The 18,715-nt window shown below is 37.0% G+C and overlaps 1 protein-coding gene across 2 annotated transcripts in view; it reads left to right on the top strand.

Annotated features, from left to right (window-relative positions):
• The first annotated feature begins 3,079 nt into the window (after positions 1-3,079).
• LOC143301599 (uncharacterized) overlaps positions 3,080-18,715 on the top strand; it is a 38,816-nt gene continuing 23,180 nt past the window's right edge. Inside the window, exon 1 of one of the 2 annotated variants that reach the window (XM_076615991.1) lies at positions 3,080-3,204. The gene's annotated coding sequence lies outside the window, so the exon portion shown is untranslated. Of the gene's footprint in view, positions 3,205-15,526; positions 15,987-18,715 lie in introns of those variants that run through there. The other variant, XM_076615992.1, reaches the window with a different exon arrangement.

The following is an 18,715-nucleotide window of genomic DNA, read 5'->3' as shown; positions in this document are numbered from 1 at the left end:
GCATACCTACATATACCGTTATGCCCCTGATAAAGTTCGAGGTTCAGTCAGTGACACCATCGGGGTAACAGCTTAACTCTCTCCATACGAACGGCGAAAGAGACGACGTTAACAGCGTTTCACCCCAATTACCATCATCAAAATATTGCAAGCGGAAGGCTCTTATACTGAAGAGGTGAATGTTGACAAAGAATACCACAATTCTTACGACGGAAGCTAAAGGTTGGGTCATTAAGTCACCCACTGGACATCCGAGGGGTCTGTGTAGAAGAGAAGAGAGGACTGGCCGTACTGAGTGAGTTAATTCTCCAAGGGACGCAAAAGGCTGTAAGTTTGAGGCAACTGCTTCATAGAATGAGTCATCAACTCCTGGAACAGCTTCCCAAATCACGTTGTTGCACTGAGCAACAACTGTGAACTCCTTCAAGTCCAGACTTGGCAAACCAACATCATCTGTACAAACCAGTTTGCAACAACTGAGAAGGTAGGACTACAAGACTGAGCTTAGAGCTTTTCTTTTGTAAGTCAGTGTGTGTGTGTGTGTGTGTGTGTGTGTGTGTGTGTGTGTGTGTGTGTGTGTGTGTGTGTGTGTGTGTGTGTGTGTGTGTTTACTGTACTAATTGCAATTTGAGCTCCCTTTAATGAAGGGCAGGAAAGCGGCGCCGCTTCAGTTGACAAGTCAGTATCCATTCTTCTTCTTCTTATTACTACTATTACTATTAAGTGTTAGGCTACAAGACTCAATGCTGAACGGGCCTCAGATGAGGCTTCAAAAACCTCTCGTTCGTGTTCTAGGTTCAAACCTAGTGTCTGACCGCATTGCACAGTGCACAAGTTTATATTATAACCACTCATCTTCCAAAGTGCATCATCAAATTTCATTTGAATAGCAATTAAGGCTCTGACTGCATTAAATGATGTGAGTGTAGACAAGTGATCGATACTATTCGTTTAAAAACAACAACTGAAATGTAAATAAATAAATCGACGTCCAGAATATTTCTGGGTTGTGTAATGGTATGCTACTCTTCGATTTCATCCCACAGATATGTGTGACTTAGTTCGGTCTAAATCACAGTGATCTTCCTTTTTTGTTTGCTTGTTTGTTCAGTTGTTTTTGTCTTGTATCTGTGAACGAGATCGAATGACCATGGCAGTTTTGAAAGCTCAGACGAGCCATGTCAGGTCTCCTTCAACTGGCCCCTGTGGTTTGAAGTCAATACATCAGTAGAAGAAACTGGGGGATATTATGGTGACATGGAGAAGGAACTGATTTCGGCGAACTTCTGTTTCTCTTCAGCTGACCGGCTGAAGATGTGGTGTGAAGATCGAATCTGAACAGAAAGGTGACTCTCTCTCTCTCTCTGTGTGTGTGTGTGTGTGTGTGTGTGTGTGTGTGTGTGTGTGTGTCGGTGTGTGTGTGTGTGTTTAGTCGGAGTGTCCCCTCAGTCTTAGGTGTAAAGTAATTTTCAGCAAGATGAAGGTGTTCACCTGAAGGAAGAAGAAGAAGAAGACTAAGAAGACTGAGAACTGCTTGAGGTAGTAATAGGGAGAGTGATAAACAGTAAGTGAAATTGGACATAAAATGAATTCGTTGTAGTCACACAGCAAAACTAACCATGGTAAAACTAAACGAACAATAACTGATAAAACAACAAAACACAGTATAGGGCACAAATCTTTAGTTTTTCGTAAATAAATAACAAAAACAAAAACACTGACACCTGCCGAGAATCGACTGATGACCGTTCGGAGCCTTTATAGTTTGTGGCCTTGATAAAGGTCGAAGATGTGAACACTCAGTGGAACGCATGACCTTTTTTGGTCACATCAGTGAGGCCAATTTCACTACATCCGTCCTTTCAGTTGTATTCAATAGTACAAATAAATCATAAATCAAACTGGGGGGGAGGGGGGGGGGAGGGGGACGGGGGGGGGGAGGGGCTGTAGGGGGGCGTTGTTTTAAACATGAATGCATAGTACTAGAATTGTACACAAGTTTTCATCATGGAACATGCCGAAGGTGTATGTTGGTCAATAAACAACAATTTAAGTGGGGAGGAGAGAGGGGTGGGGGCGGGGGTTCGGGGAAGGGGGGGGGGGGGGGGGGAGAGCGAGAAGACTGAACGTTCCCCCCGTCGCCGCACTACAAAGTAAAAAAACCAGACTTGGTTCCAGCTGCCGACGTACAAAATACAGGCAGATAGGTAACAAAGTCACTAAGAAAACAAAGGATTAGAAAAATAAATTAGTATAAATTCTTGGTGCTGTATCTCAGTAACTGCGAAACTGAGACCAGTGGTATTTTCAGTTGCGGCGGCCTTTTCCTCGAGGACAATAGCACTCGATAAATTGATAAAACACGCGAAGTTTGAATGTGTTCCTGAGAGCAGACAGCTCGGGATACTATGACCCCTGGCCGCTGTGACCTTTGTCTTCAGGTCACAAGGTCACCGTGACCTTGAATTTTTGAAACTCTTCGTTCCATCTGCTTATGGAGCTCTACGAAAGTCAGTCTCTATCCCCTGTTTCTTCTTCTTCTTCTTCTTCTTCATTCTGTATCTCAGTCTCTCTCCTTAATAGAAATACACTCAAACTCAAACCCAAAACTATACGAACTATATTTCACGGTCACCGAACTGAGCTGCCGTGCAAAAAGACGGCAAGGTTGCTGTTAGCAAGACTGGCACTGTTCCCATCCTTTTATTTTGACGTTTGGCGATTTGAAGAAGACAAGTCTTGTTCCCAGTCCACTGGCGCTAATTTCTTCGGATTACCATTTTGTTGGAGTTGCTTGGAGTTGCTGAAACCATAGACACTGTGCCTCAGTGCCCCACGGACGTACTTCAGTATTACTATACGTTCGTGTGCCCGCCCAAAGGAGAAAGTAGGCTTTTTAGGATTTTCTATGTTGAATTTGATCATTCCCTTTTCTGATATATTGTTTAGTTCTCATATATGCAAGCAATACGAAGCAGTATGAATTAATTACTTGTCTGTGTTCGTGTAGTGGATAAATATTGTTTAATGAACTGACTTTTGGTAAAAAGACGCAGTACCAACATCCGGGTATTAATAAGGATATGGCCGATTCAGCATCATGGCGTTTGTAAAGATGATTATTTGAAACAAATGTTTTGTTGAAACGTTGTGCAACATTTCACAATACCTTGTGGTCATCGACGAACCACAAAGTGATAAAAGGTATATATTTTAATGTACACTGTGGAGACTTTGTGAAATGGTGAATTGCAATCTGTAGAGGTCTTTGGTTCGACAAAGTTAACTCAGTCGTCGACACAAGCCAAGTGGCAATGGCCGAACACGCACCTGCATTGTTGAATTCTCTTTGAAATTATTGGATGTGGTGTCAAAGAGCATGCCCTTATTCAAATACAAAAAAACGAAAAAAATAGATGTGAAGGATTTTTCTTAATACAAGCCTACAGTGAAGTAGAATCACCTTTAACTGGAGGTAAGATTGGCAAAGCGAAACTTCTTGCGGACTGAGGAGTCTGACCGTGGAGATTGAACCTGTCCAGAGCCGTCTCTGTTTCTTTTTGTTCTTTCTTTAAAAGAAAAACAAACAAACAAAAACAAAACAAACCACCACCAACAAAAAGCAAACAAACAAACAAACAAAAAAATCTGTTTTAATTTGTTGGCAATATCCCCAGTTCTTCCCCTCAAGACGGAATGGGCACTGATCACAAGGCGAGGACGTTCACTCTGCCAGTCACACAGAGGAGTGGAGGGAAAGAAATGTGGATATTGCCAGTTTGTTCAGAAAATTTATGATAAATGCATTAATTACATATTTTGGTATCTTAAGTTCTGGGATCTGTTTGAACAAAAATGTTAGTGCTCTTTGCAAGCTTTTCTTTATTATATTTATTTTTCACATGTAGTTGTCCGCCTTTCTAATCAGGAATGAAGAATTTGGATTTAAAACTTGCAAAATGACCCATATTACCAACACAAACTGACCTTGTTAGCTCAAGCTTACTTTAAAAAAAGCATTGTTTGTGGGATGGGTTTGGGGACTAGAATGGAAAGAGGGGCTCTCTCATTGGCATTGACTGAATGAAGTCTGTCATAGCAGATGATTGTCATAGCAGATGATTTTATGAACCTGGCAACATAGCTGCTTATTACATCTTTATAAAAATGAATTACAATGACCCTCAAATAATATAGAGTTGAGGGCTTGGGATTCACCAGATCTACACCAATTTAGTTATCGGTGCCAGGTTTGATCCAGATTCTTGATATTGGCACTTAGCCCTGGGTTCAACCATGGTACAAATGCTTGGTGGTTAAAAGGTGAAAATAGTTTTCTGATCTCTAATGTGCGGACTTTCAAATGTCTTTGACCAAATATTTATTCAGTATCGAGATAACATGCATTAATTGAGATCCTTATTTTGTTTTGCTCAGAGATGAACCTGATATAACAGCAGGGTGTTCAGTATGCTGTTTACATTTTGATAGGGAAAATAAGTCATTGCAGTTTTCTTAGCCCTTTGAGTGCCAAGCCTGTTTTACACTTTTAAGTTTGTGACAGTTATTTGCCAAGGGATGTTTTGGTCACGGTTTGATTAAAAAAAAAAAGAAAAAAGCATGAAAACTACTAAAATTGTACAAGAAAGTATACATATTCTGTACTTTTCTGAAAGAGAAATGAACACACTCTCTGGTAATGACAATTCCACATGAATGTAATGATTTTGCAATAGGAAAATTCCTATGAAAGTGTAATGACAGAGACAAATTTCAGTCCTGAGGCTTTTTTTTTTTTTTTTTTTTTTTTGCTGCACACTGGAAGTGGGTAGAAATTTATATCCGGGGGCACTCAGGGGGTTGATTCTTTGACTCTGCTGTCAAGGAAAGGATAATTGAAACAAATGATAGCAAAAAACAATATGCAAGTTATATGTAAAAAAAAAACCCCAAAATAATAATATTCAATGTCACAAAGGAAAAAAAAATAATGTAAAATTCTAAGAATCTTCTTTCTTTGTTTCTCTCATTCACTGTCTCTTGTTTGTGGGATGCACTTGGTTTCATTAGATAAGTAACGATATCATTTGAAACAATTTGATATAAAAAGAAAAGGTGTTATTTAGAGATTTTTTTTTTAAAGCTTTGCTTTGTAATGCTCTCCCAATGGAGAAGAGTTAAATATTAAGTACACTTTCAGTTTTGTGTCTGTCGGAATTGACTCTCCCATTTATTCCTGCACTTTTAATTATGATAATGTAAATTTTAACAGCAGTAGCCATCTGAAATAGACTGTATGAAAAAATCATACTTGATAAATCCATCTGATTTTGTAAAAAAAAAAAAAAAAAAAAAAAATTGGTGAAGTGTATGTTCATATTTAATGTATGTTCCTTCAAGTTTTTCTGTTTTTTCTGTTTTGTTTTATTAGTTGCTGTCTTTGTTTCAACCAAGACATCTCTTCAGTGTGGGGATATGAAGGAGTGAATGTAACGTGTGTGTGTGTGTGTGTGTTAGTGTGTGTGTGTGTGTGTGTGTGTGTGTTAGCGTGTGTGTGTGTGTGTGTGTGTGTGTGTGTGTGTGTGTGTGTGTGTGCTTGCATACAGTAATGTCAGGAACCGTTTAGCTTTTGAATGCGTGTCATACTCTTTGTCCTAGATTTTAAAAAAGGATAGTATTCTCTTCATTTTGGGCATATCAGTAAGTGAGTATAACTCTGTGGTGTTGTTGTTGTTCTTGTTGTTGTTGTGTGTGTGTGTTCATACAGTGATATCAGGAACAGGTTAATGAGCGTCATACTCCTTGTCCTAGATTTTAAAAAAAAGGACATTATTCTCTTCTGTGTTCAGTTGTAAAAAAGATACTGTACTGTTTGTTTAGTACAATACTGTCACTGCCACACACATAAGATTACTCTGGACTATTTGTTGAACTATAGGTTGATGGCTTTTGTAACACAAAGATGTGATCCACTTTATAAAATCAGTATTGCTTGTGGTGTGTGTGTGTGTGTGTGTGTGTGTGTGTGTGTGAGCAAGCATTTGTGTGTGTATGTGCTTTCTATGAGTGAAAATAGCCATGGTAATGTACAATAAGTAAATAACTATCATTTAATGTTAAGCAGATGATATATACTATGTATTTTTTCACTGATTCAGTTTTAAATAATACTGGGCTGTTCGATACGACAAGAGTATATTCAGTCTATTAAAAATGCAAATTTAATGCATAAGTAGGAATTGTTAGGTGTTATAGAGTGTTTTTAACTTTAGTTTTTGTCTCAGAGAATACTGAATGATGTGGCTGATTCAGCATTGTTGTTGGTAGCTTTTCAGCCTGTGTTTTTGATACAATAGTTATAATTCACCTCTTACTTGCATTAACATTTGAAGAGAAGAATCTTCTCTTCAGTGTATAATTGCAAATGTTTGGCTGTATGTGTCACATTTGTGTGTAAAAAGTTCTGTAAGCATCATTGCAAGTGTTCTCAAATAATGTGGGTATATGTGTTGGCTATGCTGCAGACCTGACCATAATAGTTTAATTTATTTCATTTTTTCTTGTGTGCATGGTGCCTAATTTGTGTGTGTGTGTGTGTGTGTGTGTGTGTGTGTGTGTGTATTTAGTAGTTGTCGCATTCTAATGCTAGTCACGTCACATTATGATTATGGTTGTAATAACTAAAAATCAGTTCCAGGCTTGCACAAGAAAGGAGTGATACATTCAAATGATTTTTTTGATGGTGAGAACAAATTCAACATTTTTTTGTGATGGAATATAGAGGGCTTTCTGTCACTGGGAAAGGGTTGCATTGGTGTAGATTTGTTTTTTACACCCCTGAAATGGTATTCAGTACTAGTTGGGATAGGTATAGGGTTAAACGTCTCGCTCTGTCATCCAATGGGATGCACGTTTTAAAACATTTAAAAAAACTTTAATCACAAAGCTCAGATACTGGTGCATTGTCCATTTTGATGCCCTTGATGTATTTGCATTATTTGTCTTCAGTTTGGAGTGGATCTGTTGCAGAGGTGCAGTATTCAGGGAATCTCTAATATAGTCTGGGGCTGGCAGGCATGCACTGACGCAAGGAGTGGGTGGGAAAAGAGAGCATACAAAAACACACAACTACACTATACTGGCATACATAGATGCGGACTTAGACATGGACACATGCACACATGCATACCCACACGCACATGTGTGCGCACAGACGCACACACGCATGCACACATGGCAGATCAGTCAAGTGATTGAGGACAGTGGGTTGGTTGTTCTTTGGCTTAGACGCACAAACAATAGATAATTGTAAATATTTGGTACGTTCCGCTCTGACAGATTCCACTCTTGTAGCTACAAGCTCAGGCTTGAATGAAGTGATTAGAAGCCACCAAATCCCACTGTAGTGTGATATTGACTGCCCTTTGTTGTGAAGCATTTGTTGTTGTCATCTACAACATGTTTTGTTTGTTTGTTTTATTTTATTCAAGAGTAGTGTCAGAGAAAAATACTCACACTCAAACTGTTAGAGAGAGTGCTGATGAAGTTTTAAAAGTTACACTGAACATAAACATAGATGTCTTTTATTATTGTATAACTATAAGCAACCTGGAATAAGGCTAAGTGAGAGTGTCACTATCAGTTGAATTATGTGTACCTTCACACATTTGTTAGCCCATGATAAGTACACACACACACACACACACACACACACACACACACACACAAAAAAAAAAACATGCTCACACAGATGCATATACACATTATCGTCTCATGTTGACAAAGAAGAGGATAACATAATAGTGCCTCACTTGCAAGTTTGCAGTGAAGGCATGTTACATATGCATATTGTGTGCATGTGTGTGCATACACATGTGCACAAACATGCACCTTTGCAAGTGGGCGTATAGTTTGCATGTCAGTATGTGCAAACTTTTACTCTGTGTGTGTGTGTGTGTGTGTGTGTGTGAAGGGGCTGAGGACATATCGTGACCATTTCATTCTGTTTCAAACTCGAAAGTCTACATATTTCTGTTGAAAAGGACTCCAGATGATTTAGAGTAGGGCGGGGGCTTTAGTTTGTATGTGTGTGTGTCGACACTTTGTCTATTTAGTTCTAAACTAAGAACACTCAGTTTGCATAATGAAGAATCAGTTCAACCTTTTAAAGTTAAAGGCAGCTGTTTAAAACTGGAACATGAAATGAATAATATTCCCTGGAGTGAATTGAGTTTGGAAGCAGTTGACAAGCCAAAAATCTAAGAGAATCGTTTGGGGAAATTTCATCAATGGTATTGAGATGAGATGCACATCAACAGTTACCAAGACTACTTCCAAAAGTAAAGGCATATATTCATGAATGGTTTTTGAACATATGAATTAATGTGAAAAGATAGTAATGAATATTTGATATCTTTTTGCATTTGAATCTTTTTCATAAAAAATCATGTCCATTCTGTTTTCATCAAAAAATCTGTTACTAGTGTAAACGTTTCCCAGAATATTCATTCTGTTTTTTTGTTTTTTAATATCTAAAATTAGTAAAAGCCTATTATTGTTGCCCTTTCTTATATATATATATATATAATATAATATATATATATATATAATATATATGTTAGTATAGCATTGTTACCCCCTTTTCTAATTAAACAAAAAAAGTTACTGTTTCACTGTTAATCATTCTTTTTCATAAAAAAAAGTTACCGGCACATACTGACATAGTCACTATATTATTACTTAATATTAGTTAAATACTAGTAAATTAATAGCATTTCTTTTTCATTCATTTGATTAAAAAAACAACAACAACACTGAGTGATACACAGTCAGTGGATCAGTCACCCTTTTTATTTATTTATTTTATGGTTTAAAACTTTAAAAAAAATTTTTTTATATATCAAACATTCTGTTAGTGATAGTCTGTTACCCATTCTTAGTACGGTATGTATTATCTGACTGACTGCTTCAAATAGTTCAATTTATTTTTCAGTATGACTTATCAACCAGGCACACATAACCATGCAGTGGCTCAATGAAGACCACTTGTTGTGATGTTCCCTGTGCCAGTTTTAGATTGGTTTTAGTTGGACTTGTTTTACAGTTTCAACCCTGTTCTTAGCAGGCCTGGGAATGGCAGAAATATGAGTTTAGTTGTGGCCAGTGAAACCCAAGAAAAGTATAAAAAATTAGATTTTAAGTAACTGTCTGCCGTAAATTTTATTACTGGTGTTAATTTGTAAAGTTTCAATAGTTTTAACTTATAGTTAACCCAGAAATATTTTTCATTTAGAATAATAATGATGATGATGATGATGATGATATTATTAGGTGATAATCTAAACTTCTAGAGTCTATCAGATAATTTGAAATGGGATCTTCATTTCTTCAGAGTATACTATTATGATTTATATAGTTATCACAGTATCAGTTGAAAATTAGTGCAAGAATTGTGTATGAAGCCTGGTTTAGATAATCCGCAGGTACTTTTTTCATATGATTAAAGAACATTAAATTCTGTGCTTCAGTTTTTCATGATATAGTGGCCATTTCCTCTTTACAGAAAAAATTAGTATAAAGTCAGTCAATCTCTCATACTAGAAGTAGAAGACCAGACACCTTGTGATATTTCTGAGCTGTCTTCTAATAGTCTTAAGAGGTTTGAATCTTAATTTGTTGAGACGGGAGTGGATTTATCTTGTGGCTATTTTGCTTACTGTATTGTGTCTAGACTTATTAACTAAGTCACATGGAACCGTTTGAACATGTATTTCTTTTGCTGACCAGTGTTTTGCATCTGTTTCTCAGAGCAAATAACCTGACTTTCTCATAGGTATCCGATGTTCAAACGAGGCATGGGAACACTTGTTGGTCAATCCCTTTCTTGGGGTGGGGGCTACCCCGAGGGAGAAGCATTTGTTTCCTTTGCAGACTCGTTTGGACATTGGGGCCTGCATAGCCTTTTCAGCCGCCTGCCATTGTCAGTCGTACGGTTTGCGGAGTTTCGGTGCAGCCGGCCCACGAAGTTGAAAATGTCCAAATTTGGCAACAGAAAGCAGGGCGATTGAGGAGAGAAAAGTCTAGAACAAACTAGTAAGTAATAGCCACTTTGTTTTCCTTTGTTCTCCAGTTGTACTGTTTTTTCTTTCCAGTTGTGCTTACCATTACTAGAGTTTCCTATCCTTTCTTCAGATCGCATGCACCTGTTGTTGAAAGTTCACACAATTTCTTTTCTTCTCCAATTGTTGGCATTGGATTTGTGCATTTTAGTATTCTCACACCTAGTGTGCTATTGCACATTTATAAATATCTGGTTGGTATTTGTTCTTTGGTTAGAATGACACAGAAATGATTTGCATAATTAGAACTGCTTTATTTTTGTCTATGTTTTTCAGTGGTCCTTTAAAGAAAATTATTGCTTTATAACTGAAAATATTCCTTTAAAGTTTGAAGAAAATTCTTGTTTCATAAATGAAAGGCGAAATTAAGAGCTTTAGTACTGAATAAGTAGGGCATTTAAAAAAAAGAAAGAAAAGGTTTGTTTTCAGTCCATTTTGAATAGGAATGAATAATCAAAAAATTGGTGCATTTGGTTACATTGATTTTTATATTTATGTTGATTTCAAAACAAATTTTATAAAAAGATAAAATTGTTTCACTTTGGACCTTAGTTTGAATTGTACAGTCTTTGTTGTTTTCGAAGAAAGAATAATTCTTGCACTTTGTTGTTTTCGGAGAAAGATTAATTCTTGCTGTTTGATTTTTATGAAAGATAAATTTGGAATTGGAATAGGAACATTTGACAGCACATTTTATGTAGATAATGTACAGTATGCTACCACTAGTACTGGTGTCAGTATTGTTATAAAGATTCATACAGGTATTTCAAGGTGCAAATTAAGATTGGTATCGTCATAGATCAACAAACTGATCAAGATTGATGTAGATTATGCGAGGTCTGTGGAAACTGGAATTGTCATGAAGGATCAATATTGACATAGATTTTCAGGATTGACATAGATTATGGGATGTCTGTGGAAGTTGGTATTGTCATGAAGATTGACAAAGATATAAGGTACACTAGGGTTGGTAGTGTTGTTCAGCTGACAGTGACATGTACCAAATTGATACTATGAGGTCCATAGGGATTGGTATTGTCATGAAATCAGCATAGTTACTATAAGGTCCATAGGGATTGGTATTGTTATGTAATAGACAAAAGATACTAAAACCCAGTATGAGGTCCATAGGTATTGATAATGCTATGAAGTTGACATATGATACTATAAAGTCTGCAGGGATTGGTATTGATATGAAATGGACACAAGGTTCTATAAGACTGATACTCATAGGGATTGTCAACTTAACAGTTGACATAGGATATTTCGAGGTCCACAGGATTGGAAGTGTTATGAAATTGATGTCGAGCCGGCTCTTGTTGGTCTTGGAGGCTGTGCCCCACGAGGTTGAGGCGAGGTTGAGGCGTACTCCAGATGTTGATGTAAGATACTATAAAGTCCACATGGATTGGTATTGTAGCAGTTGACAAGGGTATTGCAAGATCCATAGGGATTGGTAGTGATCTGAAATTGATATAGATCTATACAATAAGGTCCATAGGGATTGACATTATAACAATTAACATGGTTTTTACAAAGTCCATAGCTCTTTTCTGTAACTTAAACAATGACTTAATAAGATCAGTAGGGATTGATAGTGTTATGAAAATTGACATAGGTACTGTGAGGTGTTGGTATTGTTGTTACAGTTGACATGGGTATTGCATTGTCTTTTGGGATTGGTATTGTTCTGAACAAACTATCCTTTTCATTAACTTTTAAACATCTGCCAGGATTTTGGTATTTAAACGGAAAAGCCCTTCCAATGAAGACTCAGTATAACCTAGCCCCTTATACGGTAGAACTTAGTTGACTATCATCTGTCCCAGGTAAGCCATATAGTTTTATCATTAGTGTTTTTCTTAGGTCTCATCTGTATTGTTATCTCATTTGCGTAGTGGTTAATTGCATCGATCCATTTTCTCTTTTTGTTGGACGGTTTCTTTTTCTTTTATTAAATTTGCGGCCACGTTCTCTGATTCTTTGTCTGTCTCTTGTCTGTCTGTCTCTGTTTGCTTTTCTCCCATTATTTTCTCTCTGTTTTCATCTCTCATTTCATTTCTTTTCTTTCATTCATTAATTCATTAATTCTTTGTCTCATTCTCTCCTTTATTATTTCTTTATTTTTTGTTCTCCAAGATATAAAACTGTGGATAGTGTATAAGGTCTGATAGTGTTACATGTTACTGGCAGAGCTAGGTATGTTATGTCTTGATTCCCTTTAATATAACCTGATGACAAATAAAAGCGTACTTAAAAGCTTACTTAAATATATTTGTCATATTGAAGTGATTTAGATATTTGTCATGCATTTACAAAAACAGTTCTGTGCTGTATTCAGTATTGTATTGTCTTTTAGAATTCAGTGTGGGAGAGGTGGAAGATCAAAGTGTTAAGGCAGAGAAACATTTATGTCTAATTGAATTGAATTCAATGACATTTAGATATTTGAGATTTTTGTTTCTCTCTTATCTGTTGTATTGTCTTTTAGAATTCAGTGTGGGAGAGGTGGAAGATCAAGGTGCTAAAGCAGAGAAACATTTATGTCTAATTGAATTAAATTCAGTGACATTTAGATACTTGAGATTTTCGTTTCTCTCTCATCTCACTATCTCTCCTGCCCCCCCCCCCCCCCCCCCCTGCACCCCACCCACCTCCCCGTCTTTCCGTCTGTTACTGTCACACATACAGACACACACACACACATGCATGCATGTACACATACCATACACCCTCATACATGCACGTACAATCCTTGAACCTCAAATATGATTTAACAGTATACAAAGTTGTGCCATCTGCTTTGGCAAAAATTTTTTTTTTCCGGTCTATATTTCCATTTTGACATGATGAAGAAAAGGAGGTTATGGGGGAGAAGGGGCAGGGGGAGGGGGGGGTGGGGGGGACAAATTGACCTGTAAAGTTTATGATTATACATATACAGTACAGATTAGCCTATTTCCATTGAATCAAGTGTGATAGGGAATTAGGGAATTATACATCAGTTTATCTTTATCATTTTATTCTTGTTTTTTTTCCCTTCAAGTTTTTAACATTTTTTTTGTATCCATTTAAGAGTTGTATGTTGTGCAACATTCTCAGGCATTGATTTTAGCTGTATTTTTTTTTGGTGATTTTGAAAAAAACAAGTGTCAGTAGTGTCAGCTTTCATTGATCTCTGTACCTTTTTGAGTGGAAAGATTGAAGTGGTGATTGGGTTTTATATTACTTTTTACCCCCCAAAACGAAGAATGGCTGCCTACAATGCAGGGTAAAAACAGTCATTCATGTAAAAGCCTACTCATACACATGAGTGAATGCGGGAGTTGCAGCCCATGAACAAAGAAGTAGTATTGTGTTTTTTTGACTCACTTGTGTAAACAAAGTGAGTCTATGTTTTAACCCGGTGTTTGGTTGTCTCTTTGTGTGTGTGTGTCTGTGTGTGTGTGTCTGTGTGTCCATGATAAACTTTAACATTGACATTTTCTCTGCAAATACTTTGTCAATTGACACCAAATTAGGCATAAAAATAGGAAGAATTCAGTTCTTTCCAGTCATCTTGTTTAAAACAATATAGCGCCTCTGGGTTGGGCACAAAAAAAAAAAAAAAAAGCCTAATTATATGCAAACTGCATTTACTGTTATATTTATATTTTTTGTATTTTCTAAACTTGGCACTATGATCTGATATTCTGACACAACAACAAGAGCAGTCATTATTATCATTTTTTGTTCAAACAGGAACTTCTTTTGCTAAGCATGGAAGTTTTTTTTATTTTGCAAACGTTTTGGTGCAGAGGGTAAAAAAGGGAAATTACTCTGTAATTAATGCTAGGGGACTTAATTTGCTTTAAACTGATCTTTCTCATCTTAAACATTATATTTTGAAATTATACTCAATACATAAAAAGCTTGTGTGTTTTACTCTTAGTGTACAGGGCTTTCACTATGTTCATTCGCCCAAGTGGTCTTTTTCGGAAAATACTAAAATCAATACGACGAGTGGATTTACAGATCTGTTGGCTGAGCCCTGAAGGTCATGGGCAAAAATCAATTGCGTACACATATTTATACACATTCAAAGCGCGTGCTCATATTCTTCACGAACGCGAACGATGCCATTTTGTTTCAAGTTGTTGACTTGCCCGTTCAATCCTATATTCAATGGACAATACACGATAACGTGATGGAAAGTTGGAGAAGGAGACCGTTAAATATTTATTCAGAGAAAGATTTGTGAACGCCTCATCGCTTACTGGATTATGCCCCAAACTGCCATAAAAATATCCACAGAATCAGTCGGAATTCACAGTTAAAAATTGTAAACCATGTGAGTTAATACCCTTGAACTGATCACGATGAAACGAAAAAACTTCCAGTCTTGACTTTTCTCAAAATGAAGTCCTTTTCACTTCTTACGACGTTTAGAAGTACTTGTAATTGGCTCTGCATGTTATTAGTTTAACAAAATACTAAATTTTCATATCAACTTTAAAACTATAAAACTAGAATGAACACAAAAGAGAAAATGAATCGACCATGTCGTACTGCATTCCCGGCGGGTGTAACTAAACTTGTACACCTATCTAGATCTAGTGAAAACAGCTAAATGTTGCAGTGTGATTGCAGCGATAGCCATTAAAAAGAATTTTTTATTGCCCTTAAAGATTTTTTGAATGCCCAAGATACACCAGAATAATATGATTTAAACAGCATTCTCACTGCGAATACCGCAATTGATTTATCGCCCTTTAAAAAAGTATGCTCAAATGTTAAATTTTAGAACGTCAGTTAAGGAGCCACAGTAGTGTAATGGATAAGGCAGTTTCTTCTCACCGGAACACGCGGGGTTTTCGAATCTGGTTAGGACTTTTTTTTTTTTTTTTTTTTTTAACGCGAAGCTTTATAATAACAAATACAGAAGACATTTTAACGATTAGATTTTTTCTTTTTTTTTTAAGTGTATCACAAGTGAGTCTTGAAGGCCTTGCCTTTCTTGTTTATTTTTTTGTGCCCATCCCAGAGGTGCAGTATTGTTTTAAACAAGATGACTGGAAAGAACTGAATTTTTCCTAATTTTATGCCTAATTTGGTGTCAACTGACAAAGTATTTGCAGAGAAAATGTCAGTGTTAAAGTTTACCATGGACACACAAACACACACACACACACACACACACACACACACACACACACACACACACACAGACAACCAAACACCGGGTTAAAACATAGACTCGCTTTGTTTACACAAGTGAGTCAAAAATGGTGTCATGTGATGGTTGATGAAGATAATTGATAGATTATGCTTTTGAGGTCCATGGAGACTTAAATAATTAAGTGTAACTCTTAATTGTATACTTATTATTATACAGTGAAACCTGTCACCCATGGCCTTTCCAATGCGGACCATCAACAGAGTGAGAACACTTCTGCAGAGGACAGATTGATTTTCAGCTTCAGAACCTTGAGATCAGAGGATACACAAGTGGAGAAAGCAGACTGAGAATTCAAGATTTGGTTCTTGTTTCGTGACTTGGAAGAAATACGAAGTTGTCTTTCATTCAACACTGATTAGCCCAACACTGATTACCCCGAAATCTCAGTTGATTTCACTGCAGAATGTCAACGTGCAATACAAGTTTGAGATCAGATACACAAGAGTGAGAACACTTCAGGAGCAGAATGTGACCAGGAACTATGCATTGCTGATTTCACTGATGATCAACAGCTCATTGGACAGATGGAGTACCAGTTGATCAGCACGGGACTGCGTAAAGGAATGAACATTGTTGCTTCAAGTGGACATGAATGATCAGATGTCTCAGTGAGGAAAAGATAATGATCAGGAGTGATGTCCTGATGAAATGTAAGAAAACTGGGACTTAGCTGTTGTTCAGTTTGTTACATTAAGGCTTAATATCAGCACCAACATCAGGTGGTATGGTCAACAGTGATAACCATCCTAGAAAAGAGGGGGAGAGGGGCCTGTCTGACAACAATCACTGACACCACCAGTGAAACAACATTAAAACGCACAGCAACAAGAGCTGATTTTGATTTTGTGGTATTTGTGATTTGAACTTATATCTAGGCACCCTGAAAGCTTTGTCCAGCTGTCACAGCCCATGTTGATGTCCAGCACCACAGGGATTAGGAATGGAGACTCAGGCTGTTAGGATGGGTTGTCTGAGCCATACTTATATTTATTTATTTTATGTGGGAGAGGGCTTAAATCCTTACTCCTGCCCTCCCATCAAATAAAACAGCGCTCATCCCATGATGGAGATCAATGAAGCGGAACCAGTCGGAATTCAAGATTCGCATGTCTGTAATTAGTGTACAACATTTCTTTAGAAATCTGTGTTTTGCATTATCATCATCGTTATATTCATTATTTCTGCAAAAGTTTTGCTTGAAATGTAGCTGGCTGCTTTCTTGAGAAGAATGCTGTGTGGAAAGATTTATTCATTAGGGTTTTATTTGTTGAGATTATTCTTCAGTGTTGTGCATTTATTGATTTATTGATGTGTATCTTTTAAAGGTGAGTATCTGTACAGAATCTAGTCTTGGACATAAAAACATAATTGCCATGGGTTCTGGAATCTGCACTTCGTGCTTGCTACTTGGGGCTGTTAGTTGAGCATGTTGAGCATCTCTTTTGCAAGACTATTATCTTGACTGGCTATGAGGACCTTGTAATAGTTTTATGAAGGGGAACAGAAGGTGCCTGTTACAGGAATGCTACCAGCAGCTTACTGCTTTCAAGCAGAAGTTGTCAACAATAAGATTAAGCCCACTTTGGGTTTGTTTTAGGATGTCAGTAAAGCAGATGAAAAGCTTATCAAAACAAACCCCTTTTGTGTGAATACATACATCGCTTGAGAAGCATATAGAGCAGTATAAAATGTAATTGTATGCAAAACATGTTTGCAGTTTGATATGGTGAATATCTTTGAGTCGTTATCCTTTATTCATGACCTGCAGCTCATACATTTACTTTATCTACCTTGTGCTTTTACTGCACCATATACGCAACGATATGCTTTTGGGGGTTTGCAAGGTGGGTACTCTGACTTCTCTCCATAACTCAGTGGACGCTGGCATGGATCACAGGATATTTTACATGCATATTAAATAGTATTTGGTATTCTGGATGTGCGTACACAAAGGGGTCTGGACACAAGTGGATCTGCACACGTTTTAACCAGAGAGATTGGAAAAGAAAAAAGATTTTTGGATGCTCCAGGCACTGCTACTGGGATTCGAACAAAATGAAAATTCAACATTCACCCCAGTTTATTATTGAAATTAATGAGTTATTTAGAGCTTGTGTGGTTTAGATTATATATATTAGACTTAGGACATGAAAAAAAAATCTGAGGTGTCATTGTATTGAAGAAATTGTTTTTTGAGTGTGTTTTGCTGTGACTTTAAGGTGTGGGTATGTGTCTGCAGCAGAGTTAACTTTCTTTATTAAACACGTTTTTCCTGATGTGAAATGGCCATAGTGGTCAGAAAGAAATGAACAGTCCCAGAGATCCTACAGAGAATTTTAATCCATATCATTTACACATTTTATTTATTGAACACACATTGTATGGTTAAACAAGAGAGGCAAGGCCTTCAAGACTCACTTGTGATACACTTAAAAAAAAAATCCAAGCTTTTTATGTATTGGGTATAATTTCAAAATGTAATGTTTAAGATGAGAAAGATCTTTTTAAAGCAAATTAAGTCCCCTAGCATTACAGCGTAATTTCCCTTTTTTACCACCTGCACCAAAACGTTTGCAAAATAAATAAAACTTCCATGCTTAGCAAAAAAAGTTCCTGTTTGAACAAAAAATGATAATAATGACTCCTGTTGTTGTTGTGTCAGAATAAGAGGTCAAAGTGCCAAGTTTAGAGAATACAAAAAATATGAATATAACAGTAAATGCAGTTTGCATATAATTAGGCTTCATTTTTTGTTGTTGTTTTTTGTGCCCATCCCAGAGGTGCAATATTGTTTTAAACAAGATGACTGGTAAGAACTGAATTTTTCCTATTTTTATGCCAAATTTGGTGTCAACTGACAAAGTAGTTGCAGAGAAAATGTCAATGTTAAAGTTTACCACGGACACACACACACACACACAGACAACCGAACACTGGGTTAAAACATAGACTCTGTTTACACAAGTGAGTCAAAAAGGGAGGAGGGAAGTGATCGGTCTGCATTGAAGATGACTGTTCATTCACCCTTCCACTGACATTCGAAAATGGGTTGCCCTGTGGACAATTGGAGACAGCATATCCATTTGTCCCTCCCAAAAGGTTTAGTTGTCCTGATCAGATTGGTGGGTATTTCTAGCTCTGGGGATGTCTTCAGGTGGTGTCTTGAGGTGGGTGGTTGCACTATGACCTGATTCATTGATCCGTCGTGCAGAATGATTCTGCTGTCAGTGCTTGCAAAGTAAGCTAGGATGAGTGGCTTTGGATAAAGGCCTCTTTCTGAGAGAGAGCAGAAAATGAGATGGGGATGGTGGGAAGCATGTATATTGTTTCATTATATAGTTAAATGTCAGTGCTTGACAGATTAAAAAAAAAATATATG

Source organism: Babylonia areolata, chromosome 27 (genome assembly GCF_041734735.1).
Source record: "Babylonia areolata isolate BAREFJ2019XMU chromosome 27, ASM4173473v1, whole genome shotgun sequence".
Classification (NCBI taxonomy): domain Eukaryota; kingdom Metazoa; phylum Mollusca; class Gastropoda; order Neogastropoda; family Buccinidae; genus Babylonia; species Babylonia areolata.
The sequence above is the reverse complement of the archived record's forward strand: the minus strand, read 5'-3'. Positions and strand labels throughout refer to the sequence as shown.